A 27,757-nucleotide genomic window follows, 5' to 3' on the forward strand; every position below is an offset into this window, starting at 1 on the left:
GCACTAGTTCCTTAGTTTAAGGCGAGAATTATCCATTTAGTTCAATTATTTCCCATGAAGGGTTATATAATAAGAATACTGGCATTTTTTAAATATATTTTTAGCAGTTTCTTCAGAGTTTTGAATTGCTTATATAGCTTATATAGGTTTCAGTGATGTTATATTCACTTTCTTATACTTTCATTGATTTTTTCAATAGGTTGTTATATAATGCATATGAAATATGAGCGAGAATTTCCAGTAATAATGATAATTTCGTAAATAAAAAAATTTTATTGCATAATCTAGTCACTTATATTTTAAACGACTCCCTTAGAATTCGGCAAAAAATACAATAAAATTTTATGAGAAGCTTTCTTCGAGATTCTATTAAAAACAAAATTAATGTACTAACTGCCAGTGAAGAGTTCTCTCATTTTTCTCAACCATTATTTTATTCTCCTTAAATTTGTTTTCCTTTCTTCCAACAATTAACATGCACAGCTTTATAAATATTACAACAAATTTTTCTTCAATTTACAATTTCATAATTGTGTTCTTTGATCTCATTCGGGAATTGGCGTTGCGTGTGTAATAACGACGATTTGTCATAGCAGTGAAAGTCAAATAATTTCATTAATGACAAAAAATTATTTCCTGCTTCTTCAGCAAGTGCGTTCACATAGCACAGCAAAACAAGAACAAAAAAAAACAGAAAAAGACACAAAAAGAATTGGAAGACAGCAAACAATTGAAATTTCGCTGTAATAAGCAGGTGGGCTGTTAGTGAAATTGAATTGTGAAATTAAAAGATTATTACAATTGAAGGGGAAACATTCTTGCTAAACCCGCCCACAAAACTTTCTAACATTCAAACAGTACATTTTTGGAACTTTATTTAATAAGGTCAAGTTCAAATAAAACAAAAATTTCGAATATTTTTTTAACATATTTAAAGTCTATTTTCAATTACTGTACACATTTTGGCTGAAATGAAATGAATTGCAATCCAACTCGGAAGAAGTTATAGAAATATTGGCTAGATGAGACAATTTTAACCACAAAAGTATGAGTTGGACCATCCAACCTTGACATTACAGCAACTTGAACGCCGCATTCCAACGGAGTCAAAATGGCAATTTCTCCCCCACTTGTGCACTTGGTACACTTGAAATCGGTGGCGAGCACAATTTAAGCGCTGCAATTTGCATAAATAGAGTTAAACTGTTAAGTAAATTGCACCAAATATGCCGCTGATTGATGTCGACACACACACACAAAACGTTGCACGAATGTGTGTGCAATCACCGGAGCACAACGGCGAAGGCAGAAACTCAACAACACACAAAGAAGGCAATTCATTAAAGCTTCAGTACCTAACTGCTCCGCGTGGCTGCGGCTTAACTACATGCTAACCTGCTTTTGGTGGCGTGTGAAATTGCTGAAATTGAAATGTTCTCCCAGCCCAACGGATGCGGCAGCAACGACTGATGATAGCGCCGCAAACGCCACAAACGCTATCATCATTTGCGTCAACATTACACAAATTAGCCTCCGCCAACTGCCGCGCTGCTGCATGTGTGGCAGCTAATGTTGCATGCCTCACATCATCCTCATTACCGTCAACGTCATCATCAGTGCGGTGATTATTGCATTCTCCAAAGCGCGCCGCAAGGCAGTCGCCTCCATCCTTGGGTGCTGGCGAAGGCTGGGAATTCGCCGGAGTTCTTCTGCTTCTTCGCATTCACCTATGGCCATGAGGCCGCAGCTAATCGCTAAGGCTTTATTATAGGCTGCTAACATTACTGTTGTTGCCGGGCTAATGCTGTTAATGCTTCCGCCTTCACATTGAAGCATTGTTGTTGCTGCACCTACTCGCTCTCCGCAGTGCAATTTTCAATTAGTCAATGCAGTGCGGCAGCGAGCGGGAGTGCTGTTATTGTGGGCCATTTAAGCCAAGTTCATAACAGTTTAACAATACCGTTAGCGCATTTGCGATGAAGACGAGGCAGCTGGAAATACGCCAGCTAAGAGGCTACTAGGGCTGCTGGCGAATTAAGTGGCCGTGCAAGTGGGCGCCCATTTGCCTTCACAAGCAATGTGTGGCATGTGTGGAGCATCGAAAACTCACACACTCGTTTGCGGCAATGTTTTTCTTGCCGTTTACAGCGCAATTATCTTCCATGTGTGTGTATACTCAAATTTCAATGGCGGCTTTCTGCATAATTTCGCTTTGTTGACTTGTTGCCTTTGCCGCACTCATTTTTGCATGCACAGTTGTTGTTGTTATTGTTGTTGCGTTGTGTTCTTAAAAAATGTGCGACAATTTGCTATATTAGTCACTTATGGTCATTACGTCGCCGACAATGGGAAAAAGGCAAATAAAGCGGTTCACTGTTTGGAAGAATTAGCCATCTAATGTGCGGCAACAACAACGCACAATGCTCTCAATTGTTCTGCCATGCAACATGCAAATACATTTGTGTTTGACTTCTCAACCACCGCCGCCCGAGCAATAGAAATGGTAATTGTAATGGTAATCGTATTAGTAATTGTAATGGTAATTTCTTTATCAGCCGAGCGAGCGAGCGCACCCAAAATGGTCATGGCAATTTTTTGGTGAATTCTTGTGGAAAATTACACAACTAAATTGGCTCGACGACACACGAACAGCGCTCTATTTAACTAGTTGCAGGCAGTTCGAGCGCAGAGGACGTTCATAGATTGTATTAAATGTGCATGAAATTACCATTTAATGCATGTAACACACACATACTTCTAGAATAATGACGGCAGAAGAAAGAGGGAGAATTGGTGGACAATGCGAGGCACTCCATTCAAGTCGACAGATACATATACTAGTGATTAGTTATGTAATTGTAGACTAGCTCACGCAGTTAAACCCCCAGACGAATGATAACAATTGGATCCATTTAGTATGCAAATAAAGAAACAAGTATATTTGCCACTAAATACCTGTATAGTAGGCGCATTGCGTCCAGTCTTAAAAGTACAGTATTTAAAAATGCCGGTCATGTGCCGCCGCGGCTGGCTTGAATAAATTCCATCATTATATCGCGGTATAAACCCAGTAACATGTGTCAAAAAGATCAACTCTGAAAAGATAATGCCTCATTGGAAAACACAAGTCTAAACAAAAGCACCCGTTATATTGTTTTTCTTGCCCGAAAGTAGCGATCTGTGATTTTAATCTAAAATATTCATAAAGTTATTGTCATGTTGAAAAGATTAGAGTAGCCCATCTTGACTGGATTTAGATCTCAATTTCGATTAATTTCAAAAAAGTCTTTTCTAGTAGATGATGGAGCCAGCGAGCGATTACGAGCCTCCAGGATTGCTTTTGACATGAAAAACTTTAGAAAATATATTAACGAGAAGACTGAGGAGCTATATACGATTTCTTGCACGGTTTCTTGGCAAATATTTAATATTAATCAACAAACAACAAATATATAAGCTTGAAATGATGGGAAAATAATTCACAACTATAACGGTAAAACAATATTTACAGTATAATGGCAATAAATTAATGAACTTTGCACACAGATTTTATGACATGCCTACCAAGAGAGTTTATTTAATTTGTTAATTTCAAACGTGAGATTTGACACAGTGACTGCCTTTATGAGCGTACGAAATTCAGCGAGTAATTTTCAGGTTATAAAATATCAAAACTTACAAACCCAATTCAGAGGCCATAACCCCAGCGAATTAAGCGCAAAACAATAAAGTTAACGAAACTAATCTCAAATGAAATAGAATCTTCACACACATACATGCACAATAATGGCTATGAGCTGTACAGAGCAAGAGACGAAATCAATAGCGAAGAATTACGATGTGTACAACAAATGAGAGCAGAGTAACTGCGAAGATGTGCGCGCGCACACAGCTGGTGCTGATGGTCCGGTCCAACCCGGATATGATCACTCAGACCATTAACATATGATCAGCGTAAAATGTTTGCCTCAAAAGCAAAACAAACACTTACACACTCACATACATACATACTGAAGTATCATAGACACACATGATGGCTTAAGATACCAAAGAGGTGAGAGCATCGAGAAGATTAGAAAAAATTTGCATTTCACGCTTGAATTACAAGCAAATGGAGGAAAATGTATGAGCTCAGCGTACTGCGCAAGCGCGAGCGCAACGAATGGGCCACGCATGAGCTTTACAGCTTTTCTGCTTTTTGTTTTTCTTTGTTGTTTTTGTGTTTGCTCTTCTGCACGCAGCGCGGCGCGGTGCAAAATCATTTAGTCATACGCTCAGGCCTTTTGTACCAATGATTAATATTGGCGCGTCAGAGGCACCCTTCGGTGCCATCCATTCAAGCGCTCCACGCCGGCGCAAGCGAGCGTTGCTGCCAAAATTACAAAAACAAGCTGGGCAATTCATTTGATTTGATTCAAAAAATCAGATTGAAATTCTAAACTGCACAAAGCGACGAGTATGCCGTGGTATATGAAGCCCGAGGGGGGTAGACGAGGAACGCCGCACCCCACCGATTGCGTGGGCAAAATGCGTCGCATGAATAATTCAGTTTGCCCATATGCTAATTGTGAGCTGGGGAATACAAAGTGGCTCTCAAATTGACTGAACGTTCGTAGATATGTAGCGCTGTGAATGTGAATGTAACCTTTCCCTATCACATATCAGCAACTCTTCTGCCTGCCTCCAACATCCGTCCGTCTGTGCGAGAATAAATGATGTCCAACTGTTATTGATGATGTGTTGATTAAGTTCTGACTGCGCCATGCACAACATAAGCAGCACATTACAACAACAACAACCAAAACGATAGACAAAACCAACCATGAGTTGGACAATAAAAGCGCAAAATTTATCATCCGACCGACCAACGAACACGCATGCGTTGCCTTTGTAGAACACAGAAATTGCCGATCAGCCGTACATGCCACACACACGCATACGCTTGCTCGTACCATGCAACAGTTGGTTGTATTGGCTGTGGCAACATGGCTTTTCAGGAAGTAATTAGGTCATCGATTGTTCAGTGGATTTGTTTTTGTGCGCGCTGCTCGCTGAGCTTCGTCGGCTTCAATAGAATGAAATTTATCCAAAACCAAGAAAGTGAAGGTTGAAATTGTGCTTGAAATAGAATCCAATTCTCTAATCTAAATAATAGTGAGAAATTAATATTATTCACACGTGGAACGAAAGAAAAACAATTCTTTTATTTTAAGTGTTTCGATGGCAGGGGAGAATTATGTACTTAGCAACAGCGTATAATTCACGCTAATTGGCCTCAATTAAAGAATGGAGACTAATTTGTGGTCTCAGACTAAAATAACGGATGAAAATATCATAGGAGCACGCGAACGAACAGAAGCCGAAGCTTCTAGCCAAAAGACTTGTGTTAAAGTTAGAGATCTGCTGGATCTCAAGAATGGAGACAAGACACTGTCAGCAGAATTTTGAATATAAATCCAGATCAAATCAAATAGGCTTAAATTTACTGCAGTTGTCTCCAGTCGACAGTTGAAGTCAATTTTTTTTTCAAAACCAAAAAAGTCTGCGGCTGCAACTTGTCAGATCTGTTGGTAATTGAAACCAATCAAAAATGCAAAATAAACACAGCGCAATAAAAATGAAATAAAGATGAAATTATGAAAAAATCCAAAAATTATTGCTGAAAAATATGAATAATTTCGAAAAGCTCGCCGCGAATGAGAAATGTGCAAGAAAAACTGAAAATGCGAAAAATTGCGCTGTCAGACACGCAAGCCGTGTGCGCGCAGGCGTTAATTGTGGGTTGTGCCCCAGCAAAAGCAACAAGCACTCACACAGTCAATAGCTCACAGACCAAGCGAGCGCAATGAAATATGTAATAATGCAGCAAGCAATGCCAAATCTACGGCCGCGCCGCGCCACTACCGTGCAACAATGGTGGCAATTTTTCGGCTTTCAATGAGCGCGCTTTAAGCTGCAACAACAACAAAGCGCGCTTGCGCCAATGGCAAAAACGACCAGCTTAAAATTGCGGTTTAGCACTTCACAAGTTGATTGCTGCCGCCTTGCGCTTTGTTTGTTTGTTAAGTGCCGACAAGCTACGGCGGCGTCGCGGCAAGAAAGCGGTCGGACTGAGCGCTTAATAATTCCTAAATATTAGCACTGTACAGTTACACACACATATATTACATAGTATTTGTATATACTTCATTGCGCTTGTGTTCCATTTACAAGCGCCGTCGCCGCAACTTCAGCGCGCTGCTAACCGCCCATCAAAGCTGCTGCAAATTCCTTGGTGCTGAGTGCGCTGCCGCCCGCCGAAAGCCGTCAACGGCCATCGCATGCTGCGCCGCTACTAGTTTTACGCCGAAAAATTCTCGAATTGCGTTGCGCAAAAGATTTCTGACAGCCTCAAGTACACTCACACTCATAAAGCGCGCACCTTGGCGCGTGGAAGCTCTTAGCCGCCTTACTTGCCTGTGTGTGTGTGTGCGGCTTGTGGCTTGTGCTGTCAGCGCGCCCGTCAAAGTGCGTTAGGTGAGTGGTCAGTTGGTCAGTTGGTCAGATCGTTTGCCAGTCGTGCAGTTACACTCGTGTTTCCTATATACAAAAGACCTGCCGCCGAAAAGTATGTCGACTTGCCCGAGTCTGTCTTGGATTACCACAAAGTTCTCAACGCATTATGCAAGAGCTGACAGCCAGCGGTAATTTATCAAGCGATTTGTAAAGTGAGGAAATAATTCATAATTTGTTGATTTAATTGCCGTTTCAAGCACAATCTTTTGGTAATTTATATTTATTTCAAGCAATCAATGAGCGCAATTCAATAAAGTACACTTTTGTTGTCGTTGTTTTTCTTTTGTTTAAAATACACGTGCATTTGCAATTAGGTGTAATGCCAATATTTTTCCTTACAGCTACACCCTTCAACCGCAAAATTCCACCCATTTCAGCAGCAGTTTGCTGTACTTTTAATCGTGTGTATATGCGTGTGGTACTCCATTATGCATTAAAGCGAAATTTCCTTTGTTTGTTCACATATTATTTTAACACCTGATACTCGGTTGCGAAACATTTCGACATTTCGACATTTAAATATACTATTTTCAATCAATATTTCGAAATTGCCATGAAATTTCTGTAATCGAAATTGAAAAGCATTTGCCCATATGTGCATCAGTGTGTGTTTGTGTGTGTGTGAGTGCAAATTACCGAAATTTAATTGCTTTTAGACAGCGCTACAATGCCTCCGCCCGGCCACCGGCGCGCCAAACAAAAGACTTAAGCAGCAAACTCATTTCATGGTGCAATGCACAAACGCGGCCAAGTACCTACAGTTCTGCGGGTAAATCTAGCATGCGTGAAGTGCTTGAAAATGACTTCTTTCAACATTTATACAATTTTATTGAATTTAGAAATAAATAATATTAGAAATAATGGGAGAACAAGGAATTGGCTGAGGAACTGCATGAAGAATTAATAAAGCAGCTAGGATTAATCCATTGATAATAAAAGAAACAGAATATAATTTCTTGTATAATCTTGTCCGCTCTTCATTATTGTTACCCTTTAAAGTCCAACATTTATGCTAGTTTTAGGGACAACCCTGAAACAAATGCGTTTAAGCCCAAAATTCAGAATTGATTCAGCAATCAAATCGAGAAAGCACTACTAATAGTAAATTTAAGGTATTCACAAATAACAACCCTTCCTCTACACTGCTACTTTGCCACTCATTACTGTACAAGCGCGCACACATGAGTAGTACCGGAATAAGTTCCACTCATTTTCCATGCAATTGATTGATCGTTAATTAATTGGTGTTTGAACTAGTTTCTAGTGCGGATTTTTTCATTTTTTTGTTTTTAAATTTTTGTTCAATTTTTAAATAGTCGAATATTTAAAGGAGAGGCAACACAAAAAGATGCCAAAATAAAACGGACGGCAATTGAGGATAAAATTGCTTTAATTATGAAGCAAATTAATAACGGTATTTCTCATGATAAATAAAAGAAAAAAATAATAAATTATTTTAACGAAAACAACTTTGACTCTAAACTCATTAAACTATTATTGGGTTTAATTAAAAATCATAGACGGAAAATTAATATTTTTAGAGCAAAACTAACGTAATAGGAAGCAACTAAGCATAAAGAATTAACTTAGTAAAACGAAACTGTATCGTCTGCCGTCTTTAGCTCATCAAATTCTATCTTTTTTAATATACAGGGAACAAGGAAGCGCCTTAAGATATGATGATTCAATTTTGACTTTAAATATTATATAAAAATTATGTTCATAAATTAATTTAGCAAGAACTATCTTAACGGGTTATTGACATTTCTTCTTACATATATAGCTATATTTCTTAAATATTCACATTTTACTATTTTATTTATTAATTTTCTTCATTTACCACATGCCATCTACTCGCACATAAAAATATTCCTCTTGGCCCGATTTGGCTATAAATCAGCGAGCGCTTAATTATTTTAACACCGACATTCAGCAAACCTGGTAACTAGTTGGCAATTAATTTGTCATGTAATAACCTTCGGCGCACAAGCGACATGTCTGACGCAGGCAAATAAGAAACACGACCAGTACGACCAGTCGGCGGGGAAACGAAGACGAACGAACAAATACACGCCTCGTGTGAGAAGACAAGGCTCATTTGACCGAAAACGCATGCACTTTGGCCAGTCGTTGAGCCGAGAGGGGAGAGCGAGGGAAAAGTTACCAATGAGTAAATCTTCAGTGCCACGGAAAAATGGCTTCTTAGAAGAAGACATGAAGACGGCTGCAGGGCAAAAAGAGGCGAACGCGGCGGTGAACAACAAGTGCCAGCAGCGCATTGCGGGATTTCGTAATGTGTTGTCGTTTGAATTCTGCACAAATGTGGAAAAAATCACGCTCTCAACTGCCATGTGTGTCTCTAACTGTGATTACTTGCCACATATGCACATGCGTGTGTGTTCACCTTCAATTAATGTGACTTTGAACGCATTTTGTCGACCATAATTAATCTTCTTGCATGACGAGCAACAAGCGCGCTGCCAGCGCCGAATGGCAAAATGGGCGCGCTCCACCAACACACCCAGCGCACTTGAGCGCATGTGTGACTGCGGCTAAGACTTTGTGTCAGCTGCGTGGCGCACACATGCCTTGGCATTTCGCTTGTAATACGCTTGTAGCCGTTTCTCAAACAAATTTGTTCAGCGCATGTAATTTTTCCACGTTTTCAAATTTTTCTTGTTTTTTTTATTTTATTTTTCATGCTCGCTTGTTCTGCGTTGTGATTTAACAGTTGGCCACAAATCAATTTGGCATTTGCTGTTTGCTGCACAACACCTCTCGCGTTAACGCCAGGAATTATGCAGCGCCAAATGCGAGCGTTCGTGTGTGTGTGTGTCTGTGTGTTGACCACTGCAATTTCGCAGCTCGAACTTCTGCGGCCGCGACTAACTAACTATTTAGAAAATTATTTATGCGCTCGCGTGTAATTTATGGGCTGCAAGCGATCTGCGCATGGCTCGGTCAATCGCAAGTCCACACTCTGGTAATGACCTCTGCACGCTGCGATGCCAATAATGCCAATAGCAAATTGATTTGAATATTGCGCAAAATGCCAGTGCACTTGAAGCTGTGAAATCGCACGTCGCTTATTGTATTGGACAGCTTTTTATTTGACAAGATTTATGCAACAATCGCAAATTATCAATTACTCACTTTAATTTCAGAAATCAATTTACGCTGAAATATTTGCGTAGCTGGCATGATAATTAAGTTATTATGTGACTAATAAATTCAGCTGAATCACACCTCTACTATGTGGCTGAGCTGTTAAGATTGGAAAATATACCAATTTGTACAAAATTGTTCGTGATATTATGTTTTCATGTTCATTCTAATTCTGATTTGGGTCGACTTTGCTGTCTGATATTATTAAATAACTGGAAGAGAAATCAATTCAAGAATGTAAAATCTGTATACTTGTTTCTTCTAGAAGTAGTAAATTTCATATATATTTTGGATCAAAATAAAAAAATAAATATATAAGGTGAAAACCTACTTTTTGATGCCAACGGAAAGGTATGACAGGCTATGTCCGGCAATGAACGGCTGCACCGGTAATAGTAATACTTAGTTAGATAGATAATAGTTGAGTTATACATTGCGACCTTTGGTATATTGTGAGAATGAAATTAGTAATTTACGCTAAGCTAGTGAGTCTCCCACGAACTAACTTAAAAAGAAAATTTAATCTAAATGAAAAATTACTAATTAGTATATTGTAGAATCTTCAAATTAAACAATAAAAATTCGATGAGTAATTATTTTAATGAATATCGAATAATATAAGATAACAAACCACCAATTTCAAAACATTTCACTTTACTTTAAACATCTTGAAATCGCTATTATCCCACAAAAAATAACAACAATATTTTGAGCATCTCAGATCAGCAACGAAGTATATTATATCATTAGTTCCACAAACCATTTTGGTTAGAAACAGATACTACCACCATAAACCCCAACAAATACGGCAATTCAAATGCGTATTTATTTTTAGAACCGACCGAATGCTAGTTCATGCTCGCTAGCAATTTGTATACAAAGTATGCCTGCAACTTCCTCAATTTGCTGGAATAAGAAGAATAAGAAAGGCAGTAAGCCAGCAAGCAATTGCATAAGTTCGCAAATGCACGAGTGAAATGATGATTCCACTCTAATACTGGTCAGCCGCAGAGCGGAAAATACTTGACCATCGTAGGCTATGCGTGCACGCACGCGCCACAAATTGTTGCAAATGTGGTGCGCATACTCAAAGCAGCCGAGCATTTGGAGGCAACAACACCAAAAATAGTACGAGATATTGCCCGGAGCGCAGTAAGAAAATACAAGACGCTTTCCAGCTAAGAAACTCACTTGCATGCGTGTGTCGCTGATGGGCGCCCATATATGTACTCATATATAGATTGGCTGCAAGCCAGCTTCTCCACTTCGCCTGTGCGGCCACATTACTGCCAAATTCGTTGTTCTTCTTCTTCTTCTTCTTATTTTTTCTCTTAAATGTGAGTATGATTTATGCAGCAAACTTCCTTTTACTGTTAAACGCGGGCGCATGCGCACTAGTCGCTGCCGCTTACAGCCGGCTTCGATGACCAAACCGGGCTGACTACGCCGTGTGTTGGCGGAGCGCACTTGTATGCCAAGCAAATAAATGCATAAATGGTTACCGGGTTCTTGTGTGAGTGTGTATGTGTGTGTGTGTTTGCGAATATAATTCGTTGCTTGTTTGTTGTCATAGCGTTTGACAATCCCCCAATGGCAAGTTGAGGCACACAGCTCACTACTTTAGTGTCGCCAGCCCGCCAGCAGCAATAACATGCGCTTTGAGCCACCTTTCTCGCCTTCCCCGCTTCAGCGCATCGTTCGTTATCAACTGTATATTCTTACTATGTTCCTGTCATGTTTTATGTCATGCCATTGCGGGGGAATAACTGTAATCCACAAATTTCTGTTTTGTTTATTGCGATGTTTGCTCACTCGCCGCACACACACGGGCAAAACAGTCGCTTCTTCTTCTTCTCCCTCTGGTTTGTTTGATTTTCTTTTGTGTATACTTACATTTATTATTTATTTTTATTTCTAGCAAACACATTTCGTGTCGCGTGTCGTTGTGTGTGCTGCAGTGTGCAGTGTCCAGTATGTTATGTCACATTTCCTTTATCGAATCGGAAAAGCTCACTTGACATATGTGACAGTTGCAAACGGCATTGCGCTGTCATTAGCATGGTTGCATGCGGACAAATATTTGCTTAAGTTATTACACACAATCGTGCGCTCCGTGGCTGCAGTTGGCCATAAAAAGTTGAAATGTATTCATTAATGGAAGAAATTTGTGGTGCATTCTGCTGGACTCATACCGGTTCTTTACATAATATAACTATTTTTCATAAGCTTTTTCACAAAACTGACTTCTTTTTCATAATTCTAGAACTTTTTTTAACCGAATTATATAAAGGATTCGATTTCATATTCTCATTTCAAAAAATTATAATATTTTTTATTTTATTTTCAACTAGCCGACCGCTTCCGCTTCGCACAGGTTTAAACAAACATTTCAAATGTAATAAATTGTTACACATACATTTGTATGTACTTCCCGTTTCTTGGTGGGTTCATTTAAAAAAGTAAATTGAAGAAAATTCGAGCATGAAATTAGATTTTATTTGTAATGAGCTAAATCTTGATTACGTCTTCTAGTCTTTGGTGTCCGATGAAGATAGCGGAATAAAACTTAACACCAATATCGATAACAATAACGGGAACCGGAATATATGATACAAACCGAAGTCTTCCATGAACAGGAAACATTTATGTTAAGCCCTGTAGCTGACGCTGCTTCCGTCATTAAGCACTTTCTGGAGAAGGGACGTTTCCTGTCCAATTTCACTTCCTTCATTTTGACGTCCGCTCTATATCGAACATCCGTTTCCGGCAAAATATTTCTTATCTTGTTATATTTGGCTCATTCCCTTTCCAGATGCTCCACTGCCAGTTGCACTGACCAATATTCAGCCACCCCATTTTTGGTTTCCGGCAGATCCATATCCGTTTCCGGATGCCCCATTTCCGGTTCCGGTAACATCATATCCGGTTACCCCATGAGGTCAATGACCCCACCCTGATCACGTGATGACATTTCAAGATCACGTGATATTTTTGTATACATTTTTGAGTTAGGTCAATGACTCCAGCTTGATCACGTGATGTCATTTCAAGATCACGTGATATTTTTGTTTACAGGTCAATGACCCCACCTAGATCACGTGATGTCAATTCAAGGTCACGTGATATTTTTTTTACATTTTTGAGTGAGGTCAATGACAACAGCCTGATCACGTGATGTCAATTCAAGGTCACGTGATATTTTTGTTTACATTTTTGAGTGAGGTCAATGACAACAGCCTGATCACGTGATGTCACATCAAGGTCACTTGATATTTTGTTTACAGGCCACTGACCTCGCCAAGATCATTTCAAGATCACGAGATATTTTTGTTTACAGGACAATGACTCGCCCATATCACGTGATGTCAATTCAAGATCACGTGATATTTTTGTTTACAGGTCAATTACCCCACCTAGATCATGTGATGTCACATCAAGGTCACGTGATATTTTTGTTTACATTTTTGGGTGAGGTCAATGACCCCACCCTGATCACGTGATGTGATTTCAAGGTCACGTGATATTTTTGTTTACATTTTTGAGTTAGGTTAATGACCCCAGCCTGATCACGTGATATTTTTGTTTACAGGCCACTGACCTAGCCAAGATCACGGGATGTCATTACAAGATCACTTGATATTTTTGTTAACTTTTTTGAGTGTGGTCTTTGGTGTCCGATGTCTTTCTCCCGGATTGTGAAGTGAGCTTGTATATTTCTAATATTTTGACGATTTTCAGTTTTAGATTAAGATTCTCCATCACTGAGTCTTTTTGACACCCTCACGTGTGAACTATTTCCAGAAAGTTTAGATTCTAGCAATAAATATAGTCTATGTTACTCGAGGTGAATGAAGCTTTCGAATGGTGAAAGAATTTTTGAAATCGGCATACATACAAATCTTTCCTCTTTATAATAGTAGTATAGATAAACGCTCACGAGTGAAATTTTTTCAATCAATTCCAATAAACATCCAGCAAATTCCACAAATATATATGTATATGAGCCGTATATAAACATTTGCTCGACATATTGACAAGCCTTTCGACAACGAATGGATGAGACTGCCTGACCTCGTTATTTTCTAAGCAACCGAGCTCAGTGAGCCTCACAGGTCTTTCCGTACTTATTTCGCCTCACTAAAGCAACCATCTCCACTCGTACTCCCCCAACCAAGCACCGTTATTGGGTTGTGAGCACTGAATAGAAAAGGGAGAAATTGCGAGGAAAACTTGAAAAGCATACACAAAGCGCTCATAAATCATTTGCAGAAAATCACCTCCACTGACACGTAGCCGCTTTATCGCACCTTTTTATCACGCAGTGTGAATGTCGGCGCACATATTTCTGGGGACTCGCATGTAAATACGAGTGAATGCGAGGTGTTGCAGTTGCTGCGGACGTGACCGCGCTGGTCCTAGAGCAGATCATCTGCTTTTCACAATTTCACGAGTTTTTTCACAATTTTATTTGCTTTCATGCATGAACTGCCTGTGTGTATGTATGTGTGTGATACAGTGTCACAAAGCCACAAAAAAAATAAACATAAACCAGCATATTTAGTCGCTTACTCATAGCAGATTAGTGGTGGTGCATCCGAGGCAATACAACAGTCATGATGCTGCCAGCAGATAAATCTCATGAGTTCGGCAGAAATCACAAAATCACAGCGAGAATTATGACAAGCATTCCGATGCGATCTAAAGGCTTTGCAGCAGCAGCCCACTTCAGCGATTCGTTGATAGGCGCATTGAAATCGATTTTGCATAGACACAATGGGCCGCAGACACACAATGCCGCAAGATGGAGGACAAAAGTTTGTGAGGCGGAGGGGTGCAGGAACTCTTTGAGGCTGCAGAAGATATATATACAGAAGGTGTAAAAGAATGCAGAAACTAAATAAGAATGTACAGATGTACGTGAAGGTGTGTATGTGTGTGTACATTTCAATAATATATAATACAACAAAACTATCATAAATTTTCGAAAAATGACAACCTCTTACTGCCACACACACAGAGACTCTCACACACACAGAAGAAACTGCATTCCTTCACCAGCGCGTAGTTAATGGCGCACAGTGCAAAGAGAAATGTAATTTCCAGAACGTGACACCAAAGTTAAACTGGCGTATTCAAATAAACCAAGGGGATGGCAGGCGGCGCGCACGGCGAGAGGAAAGGACATGCATCATTCGAAATTGATGACACAAGCAGCTGTTGATGCTGTCTCCGTTGACGCCGCTGCTGCAGCCGTTGATGAGGCTGAGACTGATAATGTAGCTCGCTGTGACAGCCAAGCAGCTCTACATTGTACAAGTTGATGCTTTCAAAGTTGACACAAAGGCGCACACACACACACACGAACTCACGAGCGCTGGCGAATGCTACTATAACCCTGAATAAGCATACCACTGCTGCTGTGCTCTGCTATGCTATGCCATACTGTGCTTAGCAAATGCAATCCAATTGCAAAGGAAAGGCATAATAATTGCAATAACAAAAGGAAAAAGTATTTACCGGCAATAAAAATGCTTTAAAGCCTGATAAATGTCAACTTGAGTAGGAAAACGTGACATTTATGCGAAATGCTGCAACGCGATAGCAAAGGCGAAGGATGCAGCAGCCAACAGCCGCCTTTATGAGCACAAGAATAAGTAGTGTTTGCTCAGCGCTATTGAATGCTGCGGAGGCCACCTCCTCCACTTGCTGGCTGATTTTAGGGGCGAAATCAATTTGAGTGCGCTTAAATAAGCAAGAAGAGTATCTGGCGCATCTCCGGCGAAGGATATCGTTAAATGAGCTTTATTTTACTCTAGCAAACGCTGGCAATCAACGGAGAAATGTTTACGTGTTTATTTTTAAGTACATTGTAAGTGAGTCAAGCTAAATAAACGAAGGTCAGTTCGTAAGGGCGGTTGAATGTGAGCTTATAGCGCAATAAGGTTCTTTTTTGGCATTCTGGTCGAGTACTAACTGGGTCAATTATGCTAAAAGTATTTTTACATGTAATCATTAACTTTGACAAACAAGCGCTAATTTTAATAAGCTTTTATAAGAGAATTCGAAATATGCTGTTTTTGCATAGTTAGAAGCAAATTTGTTGGATCCATGTAATTTCTTTATTGGCCTCGAGTTATTTCTACGAGCCATACCTTTCCTTGGAAGCTCAGGTCTTTTAGCATGAGACTGGCAGTAAAATCCGCTGAGTGTAGAGCATTATCTCTGACTGACTCATTAATATCCCAAACGAACGACTCTCACAAATTAATATCAAACAACCAACTGACCGACCGACGTCCAAACTGTACCTTGTGGCTCACTTAAGTGTGTCAAACAATGACCTCCGATGGACAAATTTATGCGAATTAGAAGCATAAATATAAAATGGCATGGATCTAATCTCAACTGAAATGCGTTATACTGATGCGGCAGTCAAACCAAGGCAAGTCCCTAAGGATCTGAGCATCGCAATCAAAAGTCACTGCAGCGGCACACAGACACATGTGATTCACCGAATCACATCGGTTATTATCTGTTATTTTTACTGTTGGCTGTGTAAACACAATGTCGCTTGTTGGCTTTGACATTTCGCCAAAATGGCATATCGCAAACCTTTTGAATGGCGCACATATTGCACATGACACACATATGTTTGTATGTATGCATGTATGTGTAACGGTTGTTACTGTTGATGCTGATGTTGATGTCGATGTAGCATGCTGATCGTCATTAGCATTGCCATCTTCTCGGCAGCGACAGCCAAGGCAACTGTGGGCCGCCAGCCGCAGTGAGATGGCGACATTCCCTAGAAACCTATAAAACGTAAAAATATGCAAACGGCAATAGTAACCCACAGCGGCAGTAACCGCAATCAAATCAAATCCAAACAAACAAGCGACCAAACGGCCGACCGACCGACCTACCAACCAAGTAAAGAGCCAGTCAGCCGAGCGACCCACCGCAACAAGCATGAACACTGCCGAACACTGTGTCTCGCATGTACAGTTAGTCAAGCGGTTACATAAAGCGGCGAACACTCCTTGTACCGTTAGTTTTTGCCAACAACTTGGTCGTGTGTTTGTTGGCCTTTGCATTAGCGATTTTAAAACCATCCATCAAATATGCGCGCACACAGCGACACTATCAGCAGTCAGCGCCGTTACAAGGCCCTCCTCCCTCCCCTCCCGCCGACACAATGACAATCGGTGAATTGCTGTTGTCGCAGGCAAGCCAGAATTGCCGCAGCAGACACCGCAGGGACCTTGCTGCCTTGGGGGGAATTTGTTTTGCGATTTTTTATTTTTTTGTTTTGATGTGAGCATTTAAATTTTCAGCGCTCGTGCACGAGTGTGTTCTTCAAAGAATTCTACTCGACCGCAAAGAAAAATTGCAATTTTTGGTATTTATGTGCGCAGCGCTTCAAGTGCTCTGCCGCCACTCAAGTTGTCATAGATAGGAGTCTGTCTGCCGCTTGTTGTTGTTGTTGTCACATTGCGGTTCCTTTGTGGCGCTTTTGCATAGAAGATGCGCACTTGCATCCACTCCTCTATTCGAGACTGAGACTGAGGCTGAGACTGTAGAAACAGCATGTCAGTGTGTATGTGTTGAAGCATTTTTGTACGAGTTCACTGCGAAATCCCTTGCCATTGCGGCAAATTTTTGTGTGCAATAAATTATGTCAATGTGCAACATAACAGCAGTGGTAGAAGCAGCATTTGCGACATTCTTCGTTGTTTTGTTGTGACGACTCTGTTTGATCGGTCTGCCGATTAGTTGCAATGGGAAAATTCTAAATTACATTGTTGCAACATAGTTGCCACTTTGGCGCATTTGCGTTTAGCCCTCAGCACGCAAATGTCTTTTCAATTAATCGCAGTGGGAATTGCTTTGGTTGCATAGGAACAAACGAGAATAACGGTTATTTTCAAATATTATTTTTACTTCAAGTAAATGACAGATTTGTAGATGATTTAAAAACACAATATTGGCACTAAGTTCAGAGATTTTGATAAAGTTGCTTAGAAGCTGGATGGATTTGCTCGCATTTTGCAATAAGACTTAAATGTGGTGAGATATTGTGCACAATCTTCCTTTAATTTCAATTCAAAATAGAGTAGTGAGTTTTTAATGATTCTAAGATGACACATACACATACATTAGTGGTGAGTTTTGAGGTAATATGTGTGCGAGTTGAAGTGAGGTGTGGTACATTTATGTTTAGGAAAGTCTGATTTGGGAATTATGAATTAAAAATATCACTTTTATTATTACCACATTCTAGTTCAGTTCAATTGCCTGATATGCTTTTCAAATATGATCCAAATCGACAAATAAAAGCAACTTTTGAAAAAATACTGACTTCAAAGTCACCTACCAACAGAATATTTATTTCCTGAGCATTGTTAACTTATTCCAATATGAGTTCAATTCATTCAGTGTTTCTAACCTTTCACACGAAGTTAGAAAATGCACTTCCTCCCAAACATAATTAGTAAGGATCTTGGCGACTCTGGTAGGAGTCTAAAGTTCTGTAAAACGTGGATAAATGGCGCTCCATGCCAGCAGGACCAGCTAATCTAATTCGATCTAAGTTTTGAGTTATCCACTCTTCCACTAAAGTTAACGTTTTCTGCGAAAGTCTCTAAGCGATGTCTTCGTAAATTTCCTTCAACTAAAATTTAAGGTGAATAGCTTTGAAAAACTTTATGAAATACATTACTTTACACATCTATTGACGATCTCTTATGCCTCCTGCTTGAATTCCTCTGTGGGCCATAACTCACATAGGGCACCCACGCACCGCGAATTTGAATATCGAAAGAAATTCGCTTAATTACAAACTGGGTTAATTTCGACTAAAAATGTAAACACTAATGAGTTGCATAAAACTGCTGAAGTCTATGTTATGTGAAGAGTCAAAATAAAAATATAAACCAAAGAAACCTCAGTACGCGAATGGCAGAGGAGTTGGATCCTACGCAATTGCAAACACAAATGCTCCTCCGTGGCTCACTTTTGAGCTTGCATCGCACCAAATGCAAACGACACAAAAGGGAGCGCCCCGAAGTACGAGTACGAGGCAGCTAATTAAAGAAAAAAGGAGGCAGCAGCAACTGCGATTGGCCATAGAAATGCCTCCAGATGCTGTTTACACGCTCGCGTTACCTTAAACAAGTGCGTAGGCTGTAGCGCCTCGAGCAAGCGGGGCATAGCCGCAAGCCAAGCAGTTGTATGAAATTTCAGCTGGAAATCAAGCAAAACATTTACAACTGTTGTGAAGTGTGCGTGTGTGTGTGTGACTGTATAAATTATGCTCACAAAAGCTGGTACTTTGCATTGTTTGGCGCAGAGTACTGTCTGTCTGGCTGGAGTGATTTGCGGGAATTGTGCACAAAATTTCGCAAAACGAAGTACTTAATGATCGACAAACAGTTCGGCACTCGAAAGAAAGTGCTCCAAACCATTGAAGTACGGCTACTTGTTTCAACAACTGGAAATATTTGTGGTACGGTTGGTTTTGAAGGAGTGCCAGAGGCCTGGAGGGTACAAACACTTTTCATATATTTCTACAACAACTAGGTTTTAGGGTTAGACAAACAATACATGATGATGCTCTAGTAAATGGACTAAAGATATGTAGTCATATCTTTCTTGTGATTTGAAAAATTGTTTGTTTCGAAGAGCTCTTCTTCTTTTTCTCTTCTTTTGATTAACATAAATAATCTTTTTATTCTGTCATCTTTTCCAGAGATAGCAGATTATTGAATTCAGTGAAGCTCAATTCTGGCAAATCTCTGAAATCAAACCCTGACTTCTTACCTATTGGCTACCAACTGACACTACAAAAGACTCAGGAATTGAATAAAAATGGCAAATATTAGCCATCGTATGTGCGCGCGCAGCATAAATCTGTCAAAATTTGACACATGCGCTGTCAAATGTCAGCCGAACGCAAAGCTTATGCAAATCTCCATGAAATTTGAATACCAAACACACACACACACCCACAATTGCTCGCTTCGCATGAATAATTGTATTCACATAAGTGGGTAAGTACGCTCGAATTGTGGCGCTCAATTGTAATGGCAATTGTCTTTTCCCGCCAACAATGGGTACGGCACTTTTGTTAAGGGGTCCACCATTTTTTTCGCGCTTTCATTATTATTTGTATCGATTGTCTTTGACTTTTGCTTCGCACAGGCGATAATTGTATGCACAAGTGTGTGGTGTCTATTGTGAATCCAAAGCATAACACACTGACACACTCAGAGCGATTCCAGATTCGCCGTCGGCTGGAATGACCGTTAAATTTCGAAAAGTGTGAATATGGTGAATGACCCTTTGATGCGGCGGCGCTTTTACTCGTCCGCTGTATGAGTGCCTCGTGGGCGATCGCAATCGCTGACACACTGCCCGCACTATTTCTTACGCTCGATGTTCTACTTTCCGCTTAGCAAAACACTCGCTCAGTAAAAAGCATGAGCACATAGCCCGCGGTGGTTGATGACTGGAGCCGACCTGCAGCCCACATTCTGTCCTCTGTTTTTAAGCGTTTGGCGATTTACTTGCCATCGCTTTCATTCTTAGCGCCCATGAGCGCTGGCGATTGTTTTTACTCGATTTGTTGTTTTTCTTCAGCATTTCTCCTAATTGTTTGCATACTTCAGCTTCAACTTCAGCCAAAGCCCTCCACTTTTATTGCACAATTTAACATTAACTTTGTTTCGGTTTTTTATCAGTTTCGTATATGTTTGTCTTCAGGCACCCTCCAGCAAATGCAAAATAGTTCAAATGCTCTGGCAAACGACCCGATGGTCGGGTAATCAACACATTTCAGCGCGTCCACCGTTAAGTTCAAGCTGAATGGGTGTGACGTCCTAATTGTTGGCATATTGATGAATGTATGGGCGCAGGCCCACATAATGCAAATACCAACAACAACAAGTAATAACAAAAAAGAAACAACGGTGCAGCGCTGTCATACTTTTAACCTTAATGGGAACATCAGTTGTTTCTCTAATGCCTCCCAAGCTTAGTTAACCTACTAGTATATGATTTTTACATGCATAATGAGTTCTTTTTATTTACTTGTACTAAATATTTGATTTATTTTTGTATTTGAATATCTTCAATATTATAATATTTTCTTGAAATGAAATTTTATTTAAACAAAAATTAATTTTCAATTCTTTTTTTTCAGATAATAAACAGCATTAAAGGTAAGAAATTCTAATTTTTCGTAAATTCTCAATATAAAATAATAAAAAAATTAAAATTACCGTTAATGAGGTTGGTGTTTTTGAACCAGGGATCCAATCTGGAATCTCAATAATTCTAAAATAAGTCTCTACAGCCGTACTTGAACTGTGTGAGCAGAGTTTTTCAAAATATGTAACCAAACATTTGAATACCAAAAAGTCTCTCAGAGACCACTTTTGTGATTTTGTGATTATACTGTGATCTTAAAGCATGTTATTTACATATATATTACGTATGTATGTATGTATGTATGGGTATCATTATATCTTTGTTCTCCATCTACAAATGTAATATATTAGAATAATTCCGCCTCCACTTAAAATCTCACCAGACTGCATATCTGCATATTAAATAGCTAAATAAGCACACAACCACAAGCGAAAAAGAAGAAAAAAGAAGAATAAGAAATAGTTTTGATTATTACGACAACGCTATATGCAAATGATGTTTATTGTTGACATTAAGTCGCAAGTAAATCATGACTAACGCCGAGAATATTACACAGAAATATCTCAGAAAACGGCGACAAGAAAATGAAAACGAAACCAAGGACAGCCTTTTGGCTTTTTAGGGTAAACTTTGCATACAATTATGCTTTAATAAACAACAATAAAAAAAACATATAGTTCACATAAACAACAACAAAAACATGATAGTGTATATGCATTGGCTGTATGTGAAAAAAGAAATATTGGAAATCTTGACATTAGTTTGCATTCGCAGTGGAAGTGGAAGTCCTGTTATTCTGGGTCAAGCTGCAATAACAGCAATTGTTGACGCTGGTTTTGACTGGCTGAGCCAATGCGAAATGCACACACACACACTAAGGCCGAATGACCAGAATTGATGAAAAAGGTCGGTAGGAAAAAGTGCGGAAATGAAAATATGATTATAATCTCTCGAGGAGTTCTAGACTGGAAATTAGTAATTGCATTAAAACATTTTTTATAAAAACCCAAAAGTAGATGCAATTTACTCCATTTCGACAATATATAATATAAGCAATGTATGAAAGCCAAGAAGTATTCAAGAAGGGGTGCATACTGTTATCCAATGATTTTACATTGCATATTCCGCACACTCCTAATAAAGCCACGCAACTACTCGAAGATGCATATCAGTGTACTCTAGTGTAGTCAGCATATCATTAAGTCTAATTCATTTCATTATTAACGAGGAAGTTTTTTTTCTTTTTCTGTATATATATCCGTATGTGTATTGCTCATGCACTCGCACTTCTCGCTCGACGACTGTGGACTGTCGGTCATATTCAAATTGTGTCAATTGTGCAGCGTTTAGCGCTTGCGTGCTTAACCCACTAACAACATATGGCACAGCGCTCGCATTAATAACCGAGCATCTATGTAGTGCAGCCGACGGCTATGAACCAAACAGTCGGTCACTACGAACACACACTCGGTCCGTCAAACGGCGATTTATCTATTTATCACGCGGCAAATCAGTCTGGCGATTTGGTTGAACGAACTAGTTTCATTTGTTGTGCGCAATCAATGTTGTTGTACGTGTGTTTGTTGCTGTTGTTATTGTTATTGTTCACGCGCTGCTTGTTGCACTAGTTCGCTTTCCTGTTTGTGCAGCCGCAAAGTCGCAAGGAAAATGTTGTCAACAACAACAGTTAAACATTTTTATTTTTCATTCCATTTTCCGTTTTCGAATCCATCAATCGTGCGCACAAGGCATACAAACAATTTAAATAAAACATATTAATTAGAGGTAAGAGCACCTGGATCAAATGAATCTCATTGTTGTTGTTTTCAACAACAAATGTTGCAAATTTTTGCATGTTTGTATCGTGAATCTTTCATCAACATCAAAAATCTTTCATTTGAGGCAGCAGCGAACATCACGCAGCCGCTGGCCCCCAAGTTTAATGACAATCTGTGGCACACTTGCTCACGCACAAACACACACGCAAAACGCTCATACTCAATCTCGCCTAGCCTATAATTTTTTCGCATTTGTCGTTTGCGGCGATTCTCTGTTGTGACTTCAGCTGCGTTGCATGCAGCAATATCAATGCAACCAGCTTATTATGTTGTTGGAGTTGCCTTTTGTTGTTGCTGCTTGCATTCTAAATCACCTTCCGGCTGCAAAACACATATATTACGCACAAATGTGAGTGTGTATGTGTGTGTTGGCCAATTTCCTAAGCCATTTGTCGTTAGGAGAAGTTGTCTGCTCGCCATTTCCAATCTCAATTCATTTTATTTTTAGATCATTTCCCTCGGTGCAGCTGCTTATATAAATACATACTCCTATGAAGAGGGAAAATTATAGTGCTTTGTTTGAGGTTAATGTCATTCGCCGCTTGAGGACACTATTTTACTTTTCTTTATGACGGACAGAGGAAGCTGTGATTTGTCTTCGCATCTAGTGGCTATTCTATGGACATGGTTATATAAACACTCACAACAACAACACAGCTCCTGTGGTTGTGTTTATTGCTTTGTGGCAGAAAGTTAAAGCTAATTAAGCATTGGAGCGTTGGAGAAACTAGGCATATGGAACAGTTGCAAATTTGTAATGGAGTTTGGAAAATGAAATTTATCTGATTGTTTGAGACTTCCCTTTCATAATTGGAACATAACGCAAGAGAAAACTGAATCCAAATGATGACTGGCAAATCGAATTATTCTTCTTGACTGGATCTGTATGAAGCTAAGCCATTTCGAGACAATATCATTATTTTTCAGCTTAGCAATGAGTAAAGTTCTTCTCCACTTGATATTCTAGTCGCCTCGACACTCCAAAGAGAAACTAATAATCATAAATATTATATGGGCCAGTACCTTTCATTCGAGTTTTCTCCAACACATTATTCCTCGGCAATATCAAGTCCAAAAGTATTCTGATGAAATCTAAAAGGTTTGTTGGGCTCAAAAACGCCCTCATTTCATGAAGTTTTCGACATGAAGCGGCTAAGAGCTCATCAGCACAGATCTAGTAAACATTAAACTGCTTAAATGCTCTCTATTGGGTAAATTAACAATAATAAATAAAATAACACAGTCCCAGCAACATCGATTGAGGTCCTGGTTCATAATTTATTGAAGTATTTCATTGATTCTTGAAGACACAATCCCTTGGAAAATTAAATACGGTCCGAAATCATTTACCACGCCTTATGGTATACCCAATTCGACATATAGTAGAATAGGAAGACGAAATTAATTCGATCTAAAAGTGTAGGCCAATCTTAAACCTTCAAGGCTAAGGGACTTTAATTTATTAAAATATTATAGACTAAAAGAAAAATGCCACTAGCTTCTCTGTATCATCTAACTCTGTTTTAGCTTGCATTCGAAAGTAATTTTCGCTTCACAAGAATTCTGGACCGAACCAAGTTAAAAGTGTCAGAGCTTGAACGCAGCACCTGAACACGCTTATCCCCGCAATGCGCCCGCTTCCTGTCGCCACACATCTTGAACTTGCCTATCGCATGTAATGCAGGCATTTCGAATGGATTTTTTTTGCATGACTTTATAATTTACAAGTCACGTGAATGAAATTGAATCAAAATGCGCATAAATTGCGAAAGACACGAGCGTACACACAAACGCACACGAAACGTCACAGCGTCGGAGCGTTAATGCAATGAGATTGGTAAGGCCGACAACTTCGTACAACGCACAACGCTGCTGCAGCCGTGAAGAAACTCTTGAGCTGCGGCTGATGTACTTTCCAAGTCCACTCAGTCGCTGAAGTCAGCTGAAGACCCGCCGACTGCGTCGCGTGTTTCAACGCATTTAATATTAATAAGTTGCAGTGCGTATGCCTTGGCAAGTACTATACTGGCACACGCACCTGGGCGGAGAGGCATTTAGTCACACACAAGTGGAAACTGAAAAGCTGCAACGCTTAGCACATAATGGGCATGGCATAGCGTAAGCGTAACGAAGAACTCCTTAATGCGAGGCAAAGTGGTAGAATAGCCAGGCGACAAGGCAAGGATGTATCTACAAGGCTTTCTTCTGCATCCCAATGAGTCGCTGTCGCCAGTGCTGATGTGCACTTCTCTTAGAAGTTACACCTACACACACATTTGCACATATTTATTATATATGGTTGTCAGTGTTAAAGATATGAGCATATACCCGTGATGACATTGAAAACGGCGAGGTCGAGAAGACTAAATTCATCAGTTCCGAATTTCGTACTTATTCTTTCTTTAGTACTCTTCCCGGTTTAACCTCCTTTATGCCCCCTGGCCACATCGAAAATATAACCATATTAGTTCTCCAAGTAAACGAGAGGGGTATACGCACTAAAAATTACAGCAAACACTAAAAAACGCAAAAGGAAACTAGAAAGCAAAAAGCAGAAGCGCAAATAAGTCACAAGCAACAACTGCTCGAATTAGTTGAGCTTGAGCGGATTAAGGTTTCATCCGTCTGCTGCTACTTAACCCGCTCAGAATATGCTCAAGGAGTAAACAAGGATACACGCAGAGAAATGGAGGGAATTTATGTTATTGTTGTGTTGCGCTTCAGCCAAGCGGTGCTGGAGGAGTGTGCCAGTGTTGTTGAGTAATCCATTGCGGCAGTTGACACTAAGCTGTGGCTCAGCTCGTTTACAACGGTTTGCGCAAATGCGGCTAAATGTTGCACCTAAATGCCGGTCACGGATTAGTGGGATTACTGTGAGCAGCGATTAGCTGTAATTGTTCCGTCACCAGTGATGATTCTCCATTATCACGAAGTAACTGAGTAACTGAGCTTGAAATCTCACACGCTTCTCATTAAGCGAAGTTATGGGATTTCACACTAAATTTTGGCAGTCACAAGTATATTCTTAATAAATGGTTCGTTATGTATGTTGCTTCAATAATACGCAGTCTTTATTATGAGTGACACTTCCTGAGTTGAGCCAAAGTCAAAATCAAATAGCAGAGCTCAATCCAAGAGACCTACTGCCATTCTATTTAAAAAAATAGAAGAAAAATAGATTTTTACAAGATATTTTTGATTATGAGTTTATTGTTGTGGACTCAGGTCTTCACCATCTCTCTCGTGTACCCTTTCTCGTTCCCCATTCAAAATTTTCGCTCACCAAGTAAGCAAGTCGGAATGTATTTATTTCTGTGTTATATTAGTTCAGTGCGGTTTCACTAACTGCAGTAAATCACTAAGCACTAGCGTAAACAAATTTCTTTAAAAATTCACTTTTGTTTTCGTTCGTTCGCTGGCGTTGCGGTTGTAAAGGTGACCGAATTCACTTTCGAAAAATTAACACTGACACTTTGACATGCTGACACCCAAACCTGGGTTGGGCCAAAACAACAAGAACAAAGCGACGAAATGGCAAACGCAATCAAGCAACGCCAGCGAGCAACAAGACATTCGCACTTCAAACCTAAATGCCAAGTGGCTGCGGCGCGACAAACAATGGGCCTGCGTTAGCCACGCGGATAAACACGCTCAAAAAAATCGCCGTAATCATGAAAAATGCAAAGAAAAGAGATTTCTCACTGGCTTTTGCTGCCACACTTTATTTGGTTTCCGCTTATTATTACATACCTTACTTAGCCATAATAAAAATGCAATCGCCTGACAGCTGGGCCGCCTGCGACCGCGTGCCACACTGCGGTTATGCAAAGTGCCGGGCGGCGCGACGCGGTAAGCGCGGTTGGACAAGCCAATTTATATTGAGATATATTGAGATATATGTAGCCACCTTTATGTATTTCGTAAGCATATCTGCAGCGACGCGTCATAAAATTGTCAGATAAAAATTTGCACTTTTCGCATTTTATTTCTGCTCTTATATTATTGCGAATGCGACTGCCACATACACCACAGACCAAAGCGCGGCGAAGGAAGAAAGCTACAAATTTCCGTCTTCGGACAGCCAAATACAGGAAAAGTGATAAATTTGGTCGCCGCTGACCCCATGCTCCTCGCCGCCTCCGAGGTGTGAAGCGCGACTGATATGGTTGTTTTTGCTGTTGCAGTCAGTGTTACGCGACGCGTTGCCGATTGCGGCAATCACTGCGATTGTTGAGCGCACAAGGTGGTATGTGAGTGTTGCCACAGCTGCGGCAGCATTGCACTAATGCAAGAAGGAATTATGTCATGAGTGACCCAAATTCGAGAATGCGGCAAATGAGGCGAGCGGCGCGGAGAATGCAGTAGCAGGCGACGATAAAAGCGCCAAATGTCGTGTGCGGTCTGGACGCACGCCAGCAGGTAAAGAACGAGGCAGAGAACAGAAGACTCGACTGATGTGAATGAAACTGGCACAAAACCAAAAAAAAAAAGCATTACATGCGAAGGCCGTAAAAGTAAGAAAGTGAATTAGTGAACACACTTTTTGTTTTAAAGTAATCGTGTCACGAAGGGCCGCGCCACTAAGCCAAATATATGTGACAAGTGCTGGCAACCCACGAGAATGCGAGAAAAAGTGAAATTTTCTTGCACGACACTTTCATTGCTACTCACGCATACATTCACATATGTTTGTGTGTGTGTGTGTGTGTGTATTGATGGCAATTAAGTGGATGAGTCAGTTGGGACAGTGTGACAGCAGCGGGCCGTCGTCTGCAGCAACCTACAGTCGTAAATACACTTATTAGCCTCGATTGTGTGGCCGAAATGCCAGTCGGCATGTGTGAAACTGAAACCGAAACTGATTTTTTCACTTCTGTCATTCCGCTGGATCTTCATGTTTGCATGTTCGGCGGAAAACGTTAATTTCTTTATAAGTGTTACTTTCGTTGGAATTACAATTTTATTGCTCTGACGTCTTCCGCGGAAATGAA

At 40.1% G+C, this 27,757-nt stretch overlaps 1 protein-coding gene across 4 annotated transcripts in view; it reads left to right on the forward strand.

Annotated features, from left to right (window-relative positions):
• The window catches only part of LOC105221312 (hypothetical protein), a 134,646-nt gene that overhangs the window by 55,626 nt on the left and 51,263 nt on the right, over positions 1 to 27,757 (forward strand). For 3 of the 4 annotated variants that reach the window (XM_054233209.1, XM_011198170.3, XM_029046244.2), the window contains exon 4: positions 20,921 to 20,939. The exons of the other annotated variant lie outside the window; for it this stretch is intronic. The gene's annotated coding sequence lies outside the window, so the exon portion shown is untranslated. The remainder of the gene's footprint in view (positions 1 to 20,920; positions 20,940 to 27,757) is intronic. 4 annotated transcript variants of the gene reach the window in all.

Source organism: Zeugodacus cucurbitae, chromosome 6, assembly GCF_028554725.1.
Source record: "Zeugodacus cucurbitae isolate PBARC_wt_2022May chromosome 6, idZeuCucr1.2, whole genome shotgun sequence".
Taxonomy (NCBI): domain Eukaryota; kingdom Metazoa; phylum Arthropoda; class Insecta; order Diptera; family Tephritidae; genus Zeugodacus; species Zeugodacus cucurbitae.